Here is a 19,208-nt window from a genome sequence, read left to right as displayed (position 1 = left end):
TCCCAGCACCACAGGGGTTTAGAAGCTCTCCAGATGGTTCCAATAGACAGCCATGCCAAGAAGCACTGCTCAGGAACTTGCTACACGGCCAAGCTGGCTGCTTTCTCTGTGTTTAATCAGGCCTCTGGTGAGGGCCTGGCAAGGGGCACTCTGGGAGAACCCTTTGCCTGCTTGAGGCTGACCATCTGGACAATCAGGCTGGCTAACAGCAGTAAGGGCCAGCTTAAGGGAGATCAGAGGAGAGCTTGGGAGAACCTCAATGCATGACCAGAGGGCAGTCACCTCTGCGCAGAGAGAACAAACCGGGCCCCAGCCCAGGCGCATGGATTTCCAGGGAGACACCTTGGATGGACTCCCTGCAACCCTTACCTCTAAGGCTGGCAAGGCCCCTTCACTTTTCCCTCTTCCTGACTCCACTCAGCCTGAGGCCTGACCAGTGTGACCATAGCTCAGACACTTTTCTGTGGGGACACAGAGGACCCTTCATCCAGGCCCAAGATGTGGTTGTGTGCATAGAAAAGACTCCGCTCCAAGACGGGAGTGAGCAGGAGAGCAGAGAGGGATCGGTCTCCTAAGGAAACCCCACTCCTCCCCAGCTGCTCCTCCCCAGCTGCTCCAGACTGAAGGAGGGAAAAACCTGACTCATTAGTGTCTGTGTGACTCACAGGCAGGCAACACACTCGCCAGAATTGGGTGGGCAGTCCACAGGGGGCTCCCAACTGGAACTGTGCACAAATAAAGTCCACCCTTTTAATCCCCTGGGTGTTCCAGGACATATCCGGCCACAATAGCTGCTAGACTGTGTGGCTGTTCTGGCAAGAAAACCTAGCTCAGCTTAGGCCCCCAATAGCCACAGGCTCCTGGGGCTGGCTCAGTAAGTTACTAGCTGAGCTGGGGAAGGTGAGGAAACTAAAGGGTTTAGAACATTAAATTTAAAAAAAAAAAAAAAAAGCAGTTTTGAAATCACAAGACCTGGGTCTACTTCTTGATGCCACCTTCACAGATGTGACCTCAATCTCGACATCCATCAACTGACAGTGTGGCGGTACAGGCCTATAGCCCAAGCACTTGGGAGGCTGGGGCAGGGGATCTCGAATATAAAGCCAGCCTGGGCTATACAGCAAGAATGCATGTCCAAACAGCAACAGCCACAAAGCAATCAGAAGCAACAAAAGCTAGGGCCTTGGTGAGCAGAGCCTCCTATTCCTTTCACAGGAGGAATAACAGGATCCAGATTTCTGGGTGAGACAATAGCCCCAGCTCTGGTAGCACCATGTCCTCTGCCATCACATGAGTCGTAACAGCTCCTCAGTGTGTGGAGAGACCAGAGGCGTTCCTTGGCTGTGCCCAGCTGGTTGTGGAAAGGCCTGAGAGGCTGTCCAGGTAACCTAAGGCATTTAATTTCCAATGCTTAAAAAAGTGGTCTTGGAAAACAGGGAGCCAACAGTGGTATATGTCCCCAGGAGGGCTCTGACACCTGCGTGGAACCCAGGGGCAGCCAGGGGCCCAGCATTCTCACAAAGCACATCCCAGGCCCCAGAGCAGGGCCTCCAAACTGAACCAGGAACTCTCCGTGCTCCTCCTGCTCAGGCCTTCGTTTCCTTTCCCTACAGAATGGGCCGACGCAGTGGGCAGGTGAGGCCTGGTTTAAGTAACAGTAGGAGACCGGCTTTTGTTTCCTTCCTTTTTAAAAACAGCAAACTCTTATCCCCATACACACACCCCAAAGAAAGTAGCAGAAGGCTTTCAAAGAAGCTCTTCTCTAAGGCAGGCAAAGGGAGGCAGTTTGGGGAAGGGTGGAGTACAAACATCCTCCTGACAGCTCCATGAAGACCACAGGCTCCAGAGGACATCAGAGCCTCAGCTTCCACTGCCTTCCCTGGGCTTCTCAACAGGAGCTGCTGGTGGAGGAGGAAGGCCCTCACCTGGACATCATTTACCTCAGCTCTGTGTGACAGGGGCATCTCAGCTGAGATACTCTCAGAGACCAGGACATTACCTGGTAGCAGGCCCTTCCTGTATCAAGCAGTCTGGGCAGAGCTGCTTTGGATTCTTTTTTTTTTTTTTTCTAAAAGGTTTATTTACTTATTATATATAAGCACACTGTAGCTGTCTTCAGACACACCAGAAGAGGGCATCAGATCTCATTACAGATGGTTGTGAGCCACCATGTGGTTGCTGGGACTTAAACTCTGGACCTCTGAAAGAGCAGTCAGTGCTCTTAACCTCTGAGCCATCTCTCCAGCCCCCACTGCTTTGGATTCTTAGCTGAGCTCCTCGGCACTACTGTTCGTAGCTGCTTCTCGTTCTCCATTCAGCTCCAATCCACTCAATGGAAAGTCTGTAAGGACTCCTGGCCTTCCAACATACACAAGCACATGTGCACACACACAGACAGACACGAGAGACAGAGAGAGAAAGTGCTCAGACCACTCACATACTCCCAGTCACTCGCTGGTCTTCTGGCAGGGCTAGGCCCAGTGGACAGCTCTGAGACGAGAATAAGTCTCTGACCAGACAAGCTTATCTCCTTGACTCAGCTGAGTCTGAATCACACAAATGATGCACAATGTTTTTGGTTTTTTGATACAGTATGTTCACACTTGTTGTTATGAAAATATCTGAATAATTTAGGAAATCCTTGGAATATGTGCTCTAGCACATTTTTTAACTATATAAACATACAATAAATAAATATGTAAATTCAAAGCTGAAACAAGCATCCAAATAAGTAGGTACAGGAGTGGAGGCGTGTAGCCAGTCTGCAGGGAGCATACGCCCTGACCCACGGACTCCTCCACATCTACCACAGCAATGGCTGGAACCCAGGGCTGCTCAGCGGAGGCCTCCAAACCTGACCCTGTGTGACACAGACTCTGGCAGGGAGGGACGAAGCCTTAGCCTCGTGCCTGAACTCAGACTCCTCACTTCACCCTCCTTCCAACACAGCACACTGCTGCTGCTACAAGAACAAGCTCTGGGCCTCAGTTTCCCTTAGGGGTAATGATGGGAACAGAGGCATCTATGAGAGAATCTGTGTAAAAGAGTAACCCAGAGCCTGTGGGCCAACACTGCCAGCTCTGCAGCCATTCTCCCCTGGTGCTGATGGAGTCAGCCTTGAGCTCCATACTGGGCCACTCAAGTTCTTAGGACCCTGCTTCACCCCGTCACCCCCCTCCCAGGTAACCCAATTCTCTGTGCTCAAATGACAACTGGAGTGGAGCCAGGAGGCCCAAAGGCAGGGAAGCAGATGATTACTGGCTGCTAGGGTGTGCAGGCCCAGACAAAAGGGTCATGGCCCAGATTCATTTCAACATTTGATTCCTGAGCACCCTCTGGGTTGAAGACCTTGCCAGGCCCTCAAGGGCCTGAGGAAGTGAAGTTGACAGTTTAATTACCTTAAGAATATCCAAAGCTTAAGGACTCCCTTCCAACCTAACAAGTGGTCTCCCTATTCCCTATCTCAGCTCTCCTCCCAATCCAGCCATTGGTAACCCACCACCTTGACCCCATCTCTACTACTGGAAGGAGCCTCTAGGGCAGGGCCTGGATCTCTCCTTCATAGTTGCTAGGTCCCTGGCACAGATTCAGTTTTCAGTAGTCCTTGGGTGGTTGGGTAGATGATGAACGGATGGCTGGCTGGCTAGTTATCAGACAAGCATTGGTTGGCACAAAGGAGACCCAAAAGGTTGAGGAGAAACAAAGGTGGGAATGGGGCATGTCTGGGAAACTTACTGCAGGAGACAGGACCTTGGGACCTTGGCTTTGGAAGAAGTGGTTCATGTGGCAGGAATGGAAGAAGCAGAGGCCTTCAGTCAGGTGGGATAGCCAGGGCAGCCAGCAGGACCAGTTGGGCATCTGATGGGTTGACCTGGACCTTGCAAGGTCTAATGGTTGCCCTGCCCCATCCCATGGTCCGCCTACTTACGCTCTTCTTTGTGGATAAATGAGGACTCTATAAATATCTAAACACATGCCTGTGGTGTGGTGATGGGGTCAGTTCTAAACTGAACTCTAGCTGCCACTCACTGGGCTGCCCTGATGTTTTGCTTGTTTGTTTTCAGTCTCTGTACCTCTCTTGATCAGCTCGTTTAACTGGTCATGCCCCATGGGTGCATTAAAGAAAAGCTCTTATGGCCCGCTCTCCCAAGCCTCAAAAGTAGGTATCTCCAACTTCATTCAGATAACCCAGTAAGTAGTTGGCTGTTCTGTTTTGTGATAGGGTCCCACTGCGTAGCCAAGGCTGAGCAAGGACACTCTGTGTAGCCTAGGCTGGTCTAGAATTTGTGATCCTCCTGCCTCTGCCTCCTGAGAGCTGGGATTACAGGTATGTGGTACTATATTTAGCTTACAGGCAAGCTTCTTTGTTTTTTTGTTTTTGGTTTTTCGAGACAGGGTTTCTCTGTATAGCCCTGGCTGTCCTGGAACTCACTTTGTTGACCAGGCTGGCCTCAAACTCAGAAATCTGCCTGCCTCTGTCTCCCAAGTGCTGGGATTAAAGGCGTGCGCTACCAACACCCAGCCACAGGCAAGCTTCTTAATGATGGAAATGCTGACATGTCTGTCAACTGAAACTGGTCTAGTATAAGCCATAATGAACTGATAGGACCCAAATCCAAAAGGATGGCTGTGCCTGGCCTGAGAGGGTCTTAAGGACAGAGAAGGGGCAGCAGCAGAAGAGCTGAGAGAGAAGGCTAGAGAGAGAAAGGACAGAAACCCAGATGCTCACAGTCTCTGGTGAGCTGTCCCTGATGCCTACTCTTGTGTCATCCTGAAAGGGGGCGGTCACACCTTTGCCAGCCATGGTGTTAAAGCAACGACAAAGAGCAATATGACAGGGGAGTGGGTAAGAACTGCATCTGACACCACCTCTACTTGGCAAATGTCAGAGCTGGGTAACTCCAGTGGTCAGTTAGTGGCCCTGCCAGTGGTCAGTTAGTGGTCCTGCCAGTGGTCAGTTAGTGGTCCCGGCAGTGGTCAGTTAGTGGCCCTGCCAGTGGTCAGTTAGTGGTCCTACCAGTGGTCAGTTAGTGGTCCCGGCAGGGGTCAGTTAGTGGCCCTGCCAGTGGTCAGTTAGTGGTCCCGGCAGTGGTCAGTTAGTGGCCCTGCCAGTGGTCAGTTAGTGGTCCCACCAGTGGTCAGTTAGTGGTCCCATCAGTGGTCAGTTAGTGGTCCCATCAGTGGTCAGTTAGTGGTCCTGTTAGTGGTCTCGCCAGTGGTCAGTTAGTGGCCCTGCCAGGGGTCAGTTAGTGGTCATGCCAGTGATCAGTTAGTGGTCATGCCAGTGATCAGTTAGTGGCCCTGTAGGTGGCCAGTTAGTGGCCCTGTCGGTGGTCAGTTAGTGGTCCTGTCGGTGGTCAGTTAGTGGCCCTGCCGGTGGTCAGTTAGTGGTCATGCCAGTGATCAGTTAGTGGCCCTGACAGTGGTCAGTTAGTGGCCCTGCCAGTGGCCAGTTAGTGGCCCTGTCGGTGGTCAGTTAGTGGCCCTGTCGGTGGCCAGTTAGTGGCCCTGTCGGTGGCCAGTTAGTGGTCCTGTTGGTGGTCAGTTAGTGGTCCTGCTGGTGGTCAATTAGTGGTCCTGTCAGTGGTTAGTTAGTGGCCCTGTCGGTGGTCAGTTGGTCCTGTCAGGTTTGTGTGCTTCCCAAGAAAACGGGCAACTCTAAGTGAGCTCAGGTTTGGCACTTGTGAGGAAGAAAATCTAGATGAACACACACCAACCTTGCCAGCTGAGGGCTGTTGGGTAGGCCGTGCCTTTTCTAAGCAGCGTGTTTGTGCACAGGTGGGCTTTTTAAAGAGCAATGCACCTGAGTGTGTATCTTTCATCTAAATGAAGTTTGGTAGAGAATTTAAAGCCGTGTAGGGCAATAGAGGCCTCTGTTGTGACAAGTCTGAGACAGCCCAGCTGGATCTTTGGTTGCAGAAAAATGTATTGATCGTCTTGGATCATCTAAAGCTTCAACTTGAGCTGCTCCCTCTGCCACGCGCCTCAGATGAGCTACGAGGGTTGGTGCGGTGCACATACTTGTAAGCTGAGACAGGATCCGGTGAGTCCTGCAGTTGCCAGTGTCTCAAAACCAAAACCTAAACCAAAATGGGGTTTGGGGCAGGACTGAGCCTTCACACTGCAGGAGCACCAGGCATATACGGTGCTCAGTACGGTGCTTAGCTCAGTGCTAAAGCAGAGCAAAGCAGAGTGAAACACGCAGGGACACTCAGTTCTCCTGGGAAAAGGTGATGTAAGCGAGGGGCAGCAGGAACAGAGAGGACCTGCCCACTCTCCGTGGAATAGTCTCTTAGCAGAAGGCAGGCTGACAATTGGGTGGCCAGGCGTCACAGCTGCTCCAGGCTGTAAGGTTTCCTGGAGTAGAAGACCGTAGGGCCTGGCTGGCCTGGGGCTGCTGGTCACAGCCCATATCACCTGTCCTTTCTGAGACAAGTCTGACAAGGGCTTAAGATCTGTGTCAAAGAGAGCTGAGTCAGTTTTGGGATAGGTGGGGCTATGCAGAGGCAGGGCAGACGGGTCAAGCCTCATTCTCTCAGGAGTGCTCCACTAGTCCCACACTGGCCAGAGCAGCCTCACGCTGGGCTCCTCCCTTGTTGGGGTAGCTTAGAAGACCGGAGCCTCTTTATCAAACCCAGGAGAAAAAAGAGGCCCCCAGGAGGAAGCAGCCCAAGAAGATGGTGCCCCTGCAGACAGGTTGTAGCTGCTATTTGTACACTAGAAGAGCACCTGTCCCAAACCTACTCCCTGCCATAGATGCTAGATAGGCTCCAGAGTGAGGTGAAGAGGAGGAGGAGGAGGAGGCAGTGCCAACAATGCCAGGCAGCAGGAGCTAGCTATCTGTTTTCAGTATTGCCACCAAAGACTGAGAGCCCTGTGGGCACATCTCAGAGCAGTGGGAAAGGCATCCTCTTGGTTTCAGCTCAGCTAGAAGGCAAGGAAAGCTAAGGCTGGCAGCCCTGACCAGGGATGCTATTTGCTTGCAAGTGAACATTTCGTCGCCTTGGTGACCCAGGGAAGCACAGGGCAGGCACCAGTCACAAAGCCAGAGAGGGCTGCACTGAGCCTTGACATTTCCAGCTGGGAAAGTGGATAAATGCAAAGCACGCCTCCCTCAGTGAACTCTAACCTAACCATGGAACGACATGGTCACATGAAGACCTCAAAGATGTGCAAGGCTCCATCTTGCCCCTCCAAAAGCAAGGGCAGAAAGCTGGAGAAGGAGGCAAGAGCAAAGATGAGCCGGACTTTAAAAGAGAGAACACAAACACATTAGGGGAGAATGCAGAAGAGACTCTGAGCTGGGTGGCATTAGATAACAAAACAAGCCAGCACATCCCCACAGCAGACAGCTTCACCTGCTTGGTTTGCTCTGAAGCAAAGATGAGAACACCTTGGCTCCCCCCAGGTGGTGGCTTTCTGCAAGCCAGTCAGTCTCTCTCAGCTGTCTTACCTTTCTAATAATGGCGTCCCACTCGGCTGACCTTCAAACTGCCTGCTAAGCCAGCCAACTACCTAGACCCCAGTGTCACAATCTCTGCTGTCTAGGCTCACATGTAGCCCTAGGTTCCCCCAACAATGTACTCCAGGCCAGCCTCAGTGAAGGCTTTTTCACTGGTGAATTATTTAGGTCTTTTTTTTTCCTTTATGTTTCTGTATACTGGTGTTTTGCCTGAACGTATGTATGTGTGCATCATGTATGTGTCTGATGCCTGTGGCCATCAAATTGGAGTTACAGATGGTTGTGAGCCACCAGGTGGATGTTGGGATCAAACCTCGACCCTGTATAAGAGCAGCCAATGCACTTAACTGGTGGGCCATCTCTCCAGCCCCATCACTGGCAAATTTTTAAGGAAAACCCCTTCACCCCAGGGTCTGTCACAGCACTCGTGCCCCTTTCTTCCTTTTGGACCCTCAAGCCACAGGCAATCTGCTCTCAACCTAGGAGCTATCTCTATTCTTCTCAGATCATGAGGCAATTACTTGATTTATCAGAGGATCAGCTTGTAGGCTAGGTTATATATGCCTGGGACCAGCCCCAGAACCGGCACAAGTTGCAGAAACATAGTCCAGCCCCTGCAGTACTAAATAGGAGCCCTCACCCAAACACCTTCCTCATTTTTTAGAAATTTTTTTAAAATGACATACGCCACACATAGAGAAATTACCTAAGAGAAACATAAAAAGAGAAAAATGTAAGTCACCTGTATTCTATTGCCTAAAAATAACTAGCAAAACCACACTGAGGTATTTTCTTTTTCTTCTCAGTTCACTGGGATCACACAGTGTGCATAACTGAAGCTTGTGGTGTTGTAACAGCCTCACTCTGAAGCCAGCCCCCAGCTCAGTGACTCCCAACCGCCTGCTGCTAGTCATATTCACCTATGGCGGCTCAATGCAAATCCAGATGCCCAAATGCTTGGTTGTGCCTGCTAGTGACTCAGGAAGCACGTGAAATCTAAATAAAATAAAAAGTCCTGCTGTCTTTATTCCAGACTCACTCAGGAAGCAATTACTCGGTGCTCACCACGCTACGTGCTAGGCACTATACCAAATGTGATTCTTCAAAGCCAGACAGAATCCTCGACTCATTCATCCATCCATCCACTCAGTCACAACACGCACGAAGCCCTAGGCCTGTGACTGTGGACAGAGTAAAACACTTTCAAGGTCAGAGCCAGTCAGGGAGACAAACACAAAAGGACAGTGAAAGATCAAGTTACAAGCGCAGAGAACAGAGATGGATGGCCTTAGAGGAGGTAAAGCAGAAGAGGACGTGCTCCCATCTCTCAGTCTGGGCCCCAGTAGAGGGTATGATTGTCAGGGTTCTGAGCTGCTGTGATGGACAAGGAACCTGTCTGGCCTAGCAGTGTACTGAGGTCTCTGCAGCAGGCAGTCTGCATGGAGATGGAGATGGAGATGGAGGGACTGGATCTGGGAGGGGCTTGAATTGCATATTAGGTAACTCTGTTTCTAAAACCAAGGCTGGAGCTCTTACCAAGGGCAGGCACATACCCAACCACTAAGTTCTCCCCAGCATGTTTCTAATTTCCTACACTGTGATGAAAGTCTTCGCACATAAAGCTTTGGGCACATTTCAGCTTGGTCCCTGTGATAAAATCCTCACTGGGGAATTTCTAGGTCAAAGAGGCAGGATATTTTTAGGGCTCTTGGTCCTTTTGCCAAACTGCTTTCCAGAAAGACCTCTGAATTTCCATTCTACCAGTAGTGCCCACAAGTGCAGTAGTGTTCAGGTCCAACAGGGGTCAGAGGGCAGCTCCTGTTCCCTCCACTGTTAGGACAAAAGACTCAGGAAGCACCTTTCTTAGGTTCCGAATGAAAGGATGGCTTCCAGGAACAGGTCACGCTACAGCAACAGGACCTGAGGCTAAGGAACTAAGTGGGGCTAAGTAGCTTTGCAGATAAGCTGGGCCAAATAAGAGGCTCTCTTCTTGTTCTAACCCATCTTCCTTACTTTAGTGATATCTCACTCATTTGCTCAAAAACATTCCCTTCCACAACTTTCCAATGCCTGTAAGGCAGAGGCTGGAGAGACGGCTCGGTGGTTAAAGAGTGCAGGCCACCTCTTCCTGAAGACCCAGCAGCAAGTCAGGCAGCTTCTGGAACCCCAGCTCCAAGGAATCCAATGCACTCTTCTGGCCTCTACAGGTACACACAGACACACAGACACACAGACACACACACACTGGCCTCTACAGGTACACACACACACACGCACACGCACACACACACAGACACACACACAGACACACACACACACACACAGACACACACAGACACACACACACACACACACACGCAGTACACACTCATAGACATAGACACATTTCTAAAAACACCCTAAAATATAGTGAGTTGGCCTAATGTTATTTATATTTTAATGTTAATATTGGGCCCCTAAGACTGGTTGCCCCAGAAATGAGAGAGTCTACAGGTAAGATGCTGAGTGACCCTGCCCCAAGTTACTTCTGATAGGTAAATAAAGATGCCAACAGCCAATAGCTGGGCAAAAGCTTGTCGGTGTTAGAGAAAGCACAGAACATGCCTGTGCCTGCATGGGATTCCAGAAATGACCGTTTCCTTTTATTGTTCCCAAGTGTCATCCTCTCATTCCTTGTCTTGCCACCGTCAGGCCTGTCCTTGAGGGTCAAGGCGGTCTGGGCCAGCAGGCTGAGTGCAGTGTGTCTGACTGAGGCTCTGATGCTAAAGTGCCCAGCACAAACAGATGCTCTGAAATGAGATGTCAGTGGCAGAGGAACCAGGAGGGAAGCAGTACCTGGAAGTACGATGTGTCAAGGAAGCTGAATCCCAAGGTCTCTAGATCCTTTAGGTAGGCAGACAAGAGATGCTAAGGCAGCTAGAGGGGCCTGTTAGCTCAGGGATGCTTCATCAGAAGAAAAAAGAGAGGCAGACAAGAAACAGGACAAGGAGATAAAAACCTCTACAGAAGACCTAGGAGAAGACAGACATGTAACTCAGTTGAAGAGCCCTTGCCTAGTGCATACAAGGCTCTAGGTGTGATTACTGGCATGAAGGAGAGAGGGGAGGGGAGGGGAGGGGAGGGGAGACCCCAGGAGTTGCCAGAATAGCCTAGTGTCTTCAGTCAGTTCCCTCTCAGAGACACTGTCACAGCATAGCACCCTCCAGATTCCCTCCAACCTCTTAACACCCTGTTCCTAGCACCACACGGCCCTGCATGCCCATCTCCACTCTCCCCCTGGCCAAATACATTCTAAGGAAGAAGGTAACTAAAGCGCTAGCTTTACTCTTCAAACAGAGCTCTTCAGATGCTGCAATAAGAATGCTGTGGTCAGAAAGGAGGCAGAATGTGTCTGGGCAGCGAAGAGTTAAGGCAGGCATTCCGAGGGGTGACTCAGGCAAGTCATTTGGCCTGTGTTTGATTCCTTCCACTCTAAGACAGATTGTTAGTGCCTAGCCCACCAACCAACAGAACAGACCCAGCACATGGCACACACAAGGCGGGCACACTCAGCTCATGAAATTTCGCTGAGTAACAGAACTGTCCGCGAAAGGACACAGCAGCCCTGGGCAATAAAGTAGCAACAAAACAGAGTGTAGAGCAGTGGTTCTAACCCTCCCAAAGGTGAGAACTTTAATGCACTTCCTCGGGTTGTAGTGACCTCCAACCATAAAATTACTTTCTTTGCTACTTCATAGCTGTAATTTTGCTACTGTTATGAATCATAATATAAATATCTGATATGAAGGATATCTGATATGAAACCCTGGTCAGGATCAATTCCCAGCACTGCCAGTTATAGATATGTTCCTCCTGCAGCCTCTGAGGTTTACACAATGCTCCTATTCATCTGGAGCTTTGAGAGGAACCTCCAAACCCATGCTGTACCTACAGAAAGTCAATGAGACTGAGCAAAGGCCGAAGGATGGGCAGCTCAGTTATGCAAAGTCTGAAGCCCCACAATCCCGGGCTAGCTGATTAGCAACAGCAGACAGTAGGTGCACCCTGCTCTCAGACCCAGCCCCGTGTCAGCTTCCATGCCCAGTCTAGATACCTGGCCAGGTGGTTGTATAATCTGCTCTGGAGAGGTACACAATGACGCCTAGCTCCTGCTGGAGGGGACCTGGACCAATCCTCAAAGAAGAAGGGTAACCAGAGGTCCTGAATGGGCTTCCCCTGCTGCTCATGCCTGGGTGAGGGTGACCCTTTCTAAAGCACCATCCAGAAAGAGCTACTGCCAGGCTGTGGCGCCAGGGCTTATCTTTTGCAGACCCAGATCCTGTTAGAGCTGGAAAGGTCCTAGCTAGATGCCCCAGATGATGCAAGCATGCCCCTGAGCAGACATGAGCAATTGGGGGTGGGGTGGGCTCCCTCGGCACAAGTTGGTTCCTATTTTAGACTGCTTTCTTAAGCTTTCTCTTATAGGGAACAGAAAACCTAACTTCCAGGAAGTTCCTTCCATGGGTGGTAACTCTATCTACAAAAATCACACAACAACTCTCTAGGCAGGAAGCCCTGTGGTAGGCTCAATAACTGTGTGCCACGGACTTAGATGGATCTGCTTAAAACCAAGAGTAGAACATTTACCTAACCTCCGACTTCTTCCCTTATTGAAGGGGGATGAGAATCCACTATATGGGTTAACAAGGGAGAGATCTGCAGGAGGGCGTGCACAGCTCGGACACACTGCTACACCCACTACATGCTCGGTAAGGGATACTAAGGGAGCCTTGGTGACAGTTTAGGATAGATTTCTGAGAGCCTCTTCGTCACCCTAAGTCCCTGTAGTTTCTTACTAAGCAGTTCCCAGTTCCTGACGGCATAATTTCAAGCTCCTCAAACATCCCCTCATCGCTGTCCCTTGGCAGCTAAAGTATCAATGCCATGTCTTGGGAAAGGAGCCAAACTCTGTGTTAGAATTTGAACACCTCTCTCTGGTAAGATGCCAGAGGGGATCTCTTCAATCTCAGGAGCACCTTCGATGTACCCTTCAGGTACCACACCGAGTCCTGCAGGGTCACTGCTCCACTACACCAAAACCTTCCTTCCAATGATTTAGGGTCCTAGCTACTCCATAAAGCAATGCTATGGTAAACTCAATGCTGTCTCTTCATGAAGGCTCTAGGGTTCATGCATCCCGCATAGTCTGACTTTAAACCTTCATTTGCCTTTGAGTCTATTGTCTCTTCCTATGGAGTGTACGCTTGAGGTGAAAGTAGAAAAGGCCTGTGCTGCATGGTTTTATGTCAACTTGACATAAGTCATCTGAGAGGAGGAATCTCAATTGAGAAAATGCCTCCCTCGGATCAGGCTGTGGGCAAGCCTGTAGGCATTTTCTGAACTAGTGATTAATGGGAGAGGGCCCAGCCTTTTGTGGGTAGGGCCATCCCTGGCCTGGTGGTCCTAGGTTTTATAAGAAAGCAGGCTGGGCCAGCAGCCATGGGGAGCAAGCAGTCAGATGTGCCTTTCCACGGCTTCTACTTCAACTTCTGCCTTCAGCTTCCTGCCTCTTAGAGCGCCTGCCCTGGTTTCTTTCAGTGATGGACTACGGTGTGGAAGTAAATCCAATAAACCCTTTCCTCTCTGAGCTGCTTGTTGGCCATGGTGTTTCGTCCCAGTGACGGAAACTCTTAACACAGGCCATGATAATCCAAATCAAGTAACAGCACACAACTCAGAGAAGACCATGTCCTGGGGGAGGGGGAGGGGCTGCCAGGCCTGGCCCTCGGAATCTGGCCAGTGTCCTGCTGCACATGCTGCTTTCCTACGAGACGGCAAGACTGTCACCATCCAAGAGCCTTTTTTTGGAGTTCTCTGCTCAGACCCCACTTTAGTTGTATGGATCACAGAAGAACTGGACTGTCCAGCAGTGGCAGCTATAAAGCACATGTTCTAGTGTCAACTATGGCTCTGGCAGAGATGCTCCAGCCCTGAGGAGTTTCATTTATTTATTTAAATTCATCCACAGGTAGTCCTCAACAGGGATGGGGCCACAGGGAGATAAACATGGCTCCATCAGTGCCAACCTTCACGAGACTGCTTGGCTACTGTGTTCCTTCTTTAGGGAAGTCTTCCTGACCCCCTCGCTCCATTCTCGTTTCTCTAATCCTATAATTCTGTCCCCATACCACCTCCTTTCACACAGTGGCATTTGTCAATGTTAGTTATTTAACTATCATCTGTTTTCCCCACTATCTGTAGGTCCTTGTTCAACTTCAAGCTCAGGCTTGAGCACAGGGCCCAGCACATACAAACTCAGGGCACATCCGAGGTGTGGGGTTCAGTCCTTGGCTAAGGAAGTGTCCATTTGCTAGTCACACTGAGGCCCCCACATAGCACCACTGTGCTTTTCACTTTTAATACAGCAGTCAACAGATGACACAGTTATTCAGTACTTCCTTTGTTAGGTGATTTTGACTGACTATAAATTAATGTGTTTCGAGTATACTCAAGGTAGAATACCCCGTTATGAGGCTCAATAAATATATAATAGGTATTAACACATTAATTAACACATTAATAAGTATAATTAATTTATACATTTGAGATGGAAATCTCACTATGCTTCCCAGGATGGTCTACAAGTTCTGGGCTCAAGCCATCCTCCAGACTCAGAGGCCTTCTGGGAAACTGAGACTATAGAACCACCACCAAACCAGCTTAGATGAGAGGTGCTGGCCTAATGATATTTTCATTTTATGGAGTTTTATCAGGACACAGCCTCAGTGTGAGTCAGGAATACCTGTATATGCTTCAGATAGACACAGATGCCACCTTTATCCATACAGAGAGCAAAGCCACAGTCGGCCACCCAGTGCCCCAGGACCTTGGATTCAACAGAGACAAGACAGGCCAGGAAAATAACAACAGTGTCTACTGTGGGCAAGTGACGGAGTGCTCCTAGATGCCAGACAGTGGGATAACTCCACTTACCCCTCATAGCTGCTCTATGAGCTTGGTGCCAGTCACCCTCCTTAAAGATATGTAAAAACTGAGGCACTAAGAGTTAACAAATATGCCAGGCAGTGGTGGCACATGCGGTTTGTTTCAGTACTCGGGAGGCAGAGGCAGGAGAATCTCTGTATGTCTGAGGTCAGCCTGATCGAGTTCCAGGATAGCCAGGGCTATATAGTGAAACCCTATCTAAGAGGGGTGGGGGGAGGAAGAGTTAAGAAATACAAGTTGGGCATAATAGCAAATAACCCAGGACTTGAGAAGCTGAGACAAGAGGATTATAACTTCAAGGCCAGCCTAGGTTACCCAGCTTTCCAGACCACCCTGGGCTGTATACTGTAAGACCATGTCTATTACAATAACACAAGGTTAAGCAATACAGTCATTAAGTCAATCTGTGTCCCTAGCCTTTAAGCTGCAAGGTCTCCCTTTGTAACCAGATTGAGGCTAGCAAGCCAGTGTTTAAATACTGCATCTGCTTAAGCCTGGGGCCTTCCCTAAGATAGGGACCATGTCCAAAGACCTTCAGTATATCCCTTCAAGGCTGAACGAGAGATGAAAGATGAAGTTTCAGAGTACACATCTCTCTGATAAATATGCACACACACACACACACACACACACACACACACCAACACCTAGCCATATTTCACTTGAGAAGTAATGCCATAGTAGGTAAGATTTTGTCAAACTCTCCCTTCAAGAGTTTCTACCTATAAAATATATTTTCAAAACCCAAAATGGGATTATGATATTGAATATGCTTTTCAAATGTCTCATTTGCCACAGTCCCCAGAGATCACAATTTATTCTTTCTCCCCATTGACAGTTACCACTCACAGACAATGACAGACATAAAGGGCCTGCCTCTAAGAGCAGAGATGGCTCGCGCCAGCACAGTGTGCAAAAGAGGGCAAACCATGGGCATTTCAGCAGGATGGCAGCTGAGTCTCAGTGGGAAGACTGCTTGCAGGGGGATTCAAGCGATTCAACAACTGCTTCTCCTTTGCCCCTTTGTCAGGACAGCACCAATTAAAGGTCCAGGGCAGTGGTTCTCAACCCATTGGTTGTGCCCCCTTGGGGGGTCGCATATCAGATAGCTATATATCAGATAATTTGTATTACAAATTGTAACAGTAGCAAAACTATAGTTATGAAGTAACAACAAAATAATTTTATGTTGGGCTTGACTCAACATGAAGAACTGTATTAAAGAGTCAGAGCTTTAGGAAGGTTGAGAACCACTGGGCTATAGCTTCAGGAAGGCAGTTTCTGACACGGTGAAGTGGGCGACTGGAGTGGAGGAATCCACAGTAAAGAAAAACACTCACAGCACTCCCACCCAACACTCTGCGAATGACACTGTGGAGTTTCCTCAACTGTGCTAGCAACAGTTTACGACAGCCAAAAGGGGAACTGGAGAAGCTGGGGTTAAGATGGGCTGTGGAGGTATCTGGCTTGCAATCCTTCAACTAACTCTCCTCCGCCAGTAGGAGGCAAGGGTAGCACAAGCTAGACCAGCCATGGAGTCAGATCAATACAGAGTCTAGCCTGATCCCACTTATTGATGGTGCTGGGGAGGGGGAACACCTTGGAGCTTCAGTCTCCACCTGTGAGAGGACGGGGATACGACTTAGCTCGGTAGCTTACATGACGTTAATGTAATACATGTGAAATGTTTTGTATTGTACTGGCTCCACCCAAGCTGCCCATACTTCCATTCAGATGACATAATGCTGCGTGGTACTTGGGCGTGGTGTGGAGCCCTGTCTGAGTGACCTTTAGGTCCTCATTCCAGATGACTTCTGTTGGTCTCCCATGACTGCTTTGTGTGTGTGTGTGTGGTCAGGGCAGAACTGGGTCAGGAGGGAGCGGGCTGAGCTCATCTTCCAAGAGAGAAGTGCAGTGCTAGAAGGACCTGCAGGTGGGCCAACTTACCCATGGTAATGATGGTTATGGCCACTCCCTGTCCATCTGTGTTGGCCTCCATGGCCTGCTCCCCATCAAGAAAACCATGGTGCGCATGTTCCCGAGACACAGGGAAGGGGGGACGTGAAACGTTGCTGCATCTGGTTTTCTCAGCAGCCTAGGAAGAGGACCCAGATGGAGAAAGAGAATGGAGGCTAAAGTCTGGGGCCCACTGAATTTAGGGAGGTGGAAGATGCTTCAGGAAAGGACCAGGGTCAGGCAGAGGAGAGCCTATGGTATTCCTTCACATCCTGCCCTGCCTTCCCAGCTGACTGGTCCGGGGGCCCAGCTCCCCTCTGCTTTCAACATCTTGCTCTTCCTGTGGATCTAAAGCTTCCTTTACCCAGGAGCCTGGTCTTCAGAGCCCCAAGCTGCCTTTGGTGTGTGTGTTCCTCACTCTATAGCTTCTTTGGCTATTTCTGTTTGTTTTCCCCTCCCAGAGCCTCTGTGGGAACTGCCTGGCCCCCACCCTCCAGGCCAGACTTTGAATTCCAGTGTCAGCTCGTTCCCAAACTAGGCCCCTTGGCATATTACTTTTCCTAAAACGCAGCTGCTGCGTGTTCCCCTGACCTGCCCAGCTGTTCTTGTCCTCAACCAGATTCCATAACTTGTGACAATAAATAGGAAATGAAAAGCAGAGGGCTGCCAGGTGCCTGATGACTGCCCTTCCAGCTGTCCAGATTCCTACTGGGAAACAAGCACAGTACTAGACATAATAAAGCTAGCACTCATACTTCCCGTGTTCTCCTAGAGTCTTTCAGTATCAAGTCACATCTCAGGCCTAATGGGTCTCCTTGACCCCACAGGATGGCTGTGTAGCAAAGGTCATGCTAACAAGATTCCTAGACTTACTGGGTTTGCTGTGTACAAAGCTTTGTCACCTCTCCCCGACTCTGGTTTTTTTTGTTTGTTTGTTTGTTTGGTTGGTTGCTTGGTTTTTGGATTTTTCGAGACAGGGTTTCTCTGTGTAGCCCTGGCTGTCCTGGAACTCACTCTGTAGCCCTGGCTGGCCTCAAACTCAGAAATCCGCCTGCCTCTGCCTCCAAAGTGTTGGAATTAAAGGCGTGCGCTACCACTGCCTGGCTTTCTTCCCCACTCTAAGGGACTGGTCAGATATTGTTCCCATTTGGAAGAGGAAGCTGGGGCCACTTGGCCAAGGTCACACTTGCTAAGAAGCAGAGCTGGTGGGTGCAGCAGTCTGCCCTTTTACCCCAGAACTTCCTTTTCTGCTATGAAGACACAGCCTAAGCAAGAAACTATAAACTTTGCAGCAGCGCTCTGCTGCTCTGAGGAAGAATCAGGGCTTGGAATGTAGCTCAGGGGTAGAACACCTGCTTAGTCCACACACACACACACACACACACACACACACACACACACACACACACACTCATACAGCCCTCCCCAGGTCTCCTACCATCTGCCTCCACCCCTCTAGTCCTGCTGGTGCAGCTAACCTGTCAGCAGGTCTTGTAGACTTCCTCAGTGGGCTTCTACACCTCACTTTACTCCCAGCCCACCCCCTCTGCCTGGAGCACTCTGTTCTTCTAAGTGACCATCATCTTACCCTATCTCCTCCTTTTTTAGTCTACTCCACAAGTGCCCTAGAGGCTGGGTGGCAGTTTCCCGTGGCTTCCCTTCAGCTCCACAGCTCTGCCTCTAAGTTCTACAGTCAAGGTGCCCTTCTGGCCTTTCTTTTCAACGCCCCTCCTCAGAACACAAACCTCCCCCCACACACACACACACACTTTGCTCTAGCTCAGTTTGGTCCTCCTTCCTAGCTCTTCTCTCTGCTCATTCATACAAGGATCCATTCTCTAGTATGCACAGCACTCCGACTGGAAGAGCCATGAGGGCGCGAGGCTCCCCTGGGATGCTGCGGAGTTTGGGATGTTGCGGAGGTTGGGATGCTGCTAGGTCATGAAGCAAGCTGATGACTAAGAGGGATGTGACTACCAAGGGAGGAGTCAAGAGCAGATGTTTAGAAGAAAAGAAATGTTCACAGGTCCCAGAGCTTCCCCCATTCCTGACCTCCTTCAGGCCTGTTCTAGGGGCAGTAGCCTCAGAACACTCTTTTCTAAGTTGAACTGGTTATCTCCCCCTGTCCTGTGCAACTCTGAGGGCATCAAGTTCAGGGAGCCATGCTCTTTGTCCAATAGCCCGAGCTGAGCAAGCCTTCTCTGAGGCAGATGTAGGCACTGTTAAAGGTACTGTTTCATTGTCCTCTTGTGTGGCTATGACATGTTCCCCACAAAGTTGGTCTTCTTCCAAGAACTAGAATTCCTCCTGGAGGCCTGAGAGGCATAGAGCTTTCGAGCTGGGCAGATTCCAGGTCACCTTCTCTAGAACTGTCACGAAAATGTACAACGTTTGGAGTGGCCTGTGCCAGAGTTCTCTGTCTTACAAGACTGCATCCTAACTAGAGTTAAGTAGACCAGTAGAGACCTGACTAGAACAGGGTCAACTGGTCCCTATAGGAATGCAGACTTTTTACTTTTTTTTTTTTTTTTTTTTTTTTTGGTTTTTCGAGACAGGGTTTTTCTGTATAGCCCTGGCTGTCCTGGAACTCACTTTGTAGACCAGGCTGGCCTCGAACTCAGAAATCCGCCTGCCTCTGCCTCCCGAGTGCTGGGATTAAAGGTGTGCGCCACCGCACCCAGCTTTTTTTTTTTTTTTAAGATTTATTTATTATTATACATAAGTACACTGTAGCTGTCTTCAGACACACCAGAAGAGAACATCAGATCTCATTATGGATGATTGTGAGCCACCATGTGGTTTCTGG

The 19,208-nt window shown here is 49.8% G+C and overlaps 1 protein-coding gene across 2 annotated transcripts in view; it reads right to left on the bottom strand.

Moving 5' to 3' along the window:
• Positions 1-19,208, bottom strand: part of Ubtd1 (ubiquitin domain containing 1) — a 52,888-nt gene that overhangs the window by 16,975 nt on the left and 16,705 nt on the right. The window contains exon 1 of one of the 2 annotated variants that reach the window (XM_006526997.1): positions 370-523. The exons of the other annotated variant lie outside the window; for it this stretch is intronic. The gene's annotated coding sequence lies outside the window, so the exon portion shown is untranslated. Of the gene's footprint in view, positions 1-369; positions 524-19,208 lie in introns of those variants that run through there. 2 annotated transcript variants of the gene reach the window in all.

This window comes from Mus musculus, chromosome 19, assembly GCF_000001635.26.
Source record: "Mus musculus strain C57BL/6J chromosome 19, GRCm38.p6 C57BL/6J".
In the NCBI taxonomy this organism is placed as follows: domain Eukaryota; kingdom Metazoa; phylum Chordata; class Mammalia; order Rodentia; family Muridae; genus Mus; species Mus musculus.
The sequence above is the reverse complement of the archived record's forward strand: the minus strand, read 5'-3'. Positions and strand labels throughout refer to the sequence as shown.